Below are 2,242 nucleotides of genomic sequence, written 5' to 3' on the forward strand. Positions count from 1 at the left end.
AAAATATCCCGGCAGTGGCCCTAAGCCTGCAAACATCGGAGACAAATATTTGTTTTTTGATTCCGTTATAAGTTCTCAAAAGTTTCAAAAGCAATTGCTATAGTCTGCACACGTTACAGAAAAAACCTCACTGACAAGCGAAAGACTATCAGTTAAACGGTCATTTCAAATTCGAGTTGGACAAGAAGAACGCCGTTAGAAGTCCCGCTACATGATCACCAAAAGCATAAGAATCAGCCGGCACAGAGGTCCATGGAGTACTTGAGCGAGTATGTGATAGTCAGGACAAAGCTTACAGACATGGTATATAACAGTAGAGTCAACTATCACATAGCGTAGTCCTTCAGACCACAACGGCAATTAGTGTGTTCGCGCCACTCTTACCGTTAAACCCCACGATAACCAAGTCTCTGTGTCTGAGAACTTCAGAAACCGAGAAGACTTCAGTGAGACCCTTTAGACCTGGTACGGCTCGATAAATAGCCTCTTCCATCACATCATATGTTGTGACAGCCGACATAAATCGGTAGGACAGTTATAGGAAATCATTAAAAACACATTTTGGTGTCGATTGAACTTCATCAACAATCCATGATCCAGAACCGAAATACCATGTTCCTGCCAATGAAACATGGTACACAGGCAAAAACATGCACCGCCCAGTTCCACAGGACTTGCTAACTCACGTCAAATAACAACCTTTTTAAATACTTAAAACAGACACCACTGTAGAGGAGCACTACGTGATGAGATAAAACATCAAACGCCTCTATAGTGATGTAAGGTGACTAAGTTATGAACTATGGGGAGTCAGAAACTTGTGAGTGAGGTTGGATTTAGAGATCATAGTCCTAAATGAAGCGTAGCTATCCTCCGATATCACTGACGAAAAAGTGAGCATGCCAGGGTGTTACGGGAGAACTGAAGACATTTGGCTGATTAAAACCTTTTTACTGTACATCAATTTTACTGTGTTTTTTGGATGTGTTTGTTTTACTTAACCTTTGGACTTGATTGTTCATATCATTCTTTTCGGACATTTTGGTTTCTTTTGTCATTGGTTTGGTATTTGGGAGTTTTTGCTCCAGGAACCTACAAAATTGAAGAACGACTTTGGTCGATTATTTGTGGATTGCGAATAAACTTGGTATCTTATTTGGAGTTTTGGTTCTCTTGCCTACTTGGGTTCGTGATTTGTGAATATCGACGGCCAGTACTTCAATAGTTGGAACGGGCAAAAACTCATAATTGGACGTAACATAAAGGTCTCCAATTATTGGTTCTGTGTTCACACTGGATTAGTCTGGACAGTAATTTGGCTCCAAATTCTGGTTCTACTGAACGAAGGTGTACTATGGAAACTCGAAGCAAAAGAGAGAAGGGAAACGACAAATTGGACGGTAAAATTTCCAGAGCTGTTTGTGGTATGTATGACGTTAACGATGATAAATGTGATGATATTAGCCTTAATAGTATGTTCTTTAGCCAGCTAAGTACTTCTAGATTAAAGTTAGACAAAGCATTGCTGAGGAAAAGGAATTTAGAAAAGAGACTTGAATTGGAACGGCAACTTAAGATGTTAGATCTTCAAGAAGAGGTTGATATCGTCGAATTAGAATGCAACGTCATCAAGGACGATGAACGATTGCCCGTAGATAAATGTGGAATAAATGCTAAAGTGGAAAATTATTTGAATTGTGAAACTGGGTGTAATAATCACTCAGGAGAGGCATGTAACATCTCAAAAATCGATTGGGTTGATGAACTGAGGGACACTTTACATACATTGGTCGGTAACATGGTTTTACCTAAGATCGATATGATTTACTTTGATGGACAACCGGGTCAGTATTACCGTTTCATTAGTCAGTTCAATAGCCTTATAGAGAGTAAACCGTCAGATAAGGGCCAATTGCTGTCGTATTTGTTATATTATTGCAAAGGAAAGGCCAGAACGGCAATTGAATCTTGCATTTCTTTGCCCAGTCATTTAGGCTATGATAGGGCTAAACGAATTTTATATGATTTATTTGGTAAAGAGCACCTTGTTGCGCGGGAACTAATTGCTGAGTTATTAAACCATAAATCTGTCGGAAGGTCAGCTGACGTATTAACTGACTTTGCCATTAAGTTACGTAATGTATGTATAACGTTGAAGGAAATGGGATACATGTCTGCCACTAGAATTGCAAAATAAGTGGGCGGAAGTCGCATATAAGATCATGATGCACGGGAAAGAGCC

Source organism: Schistosoma mansoni, chromosome W (assembly GCF_000237925.1).
Source record: "Schistosoma mansoni strain Puerto Rico chromosome W, complete genome".
NCBI lineage: Eukaryota > Metazoa > Platyhelminthes > Trematoda > Strigeidida > Schistosomatidae > Schistosoma > Schistosoma mansoni.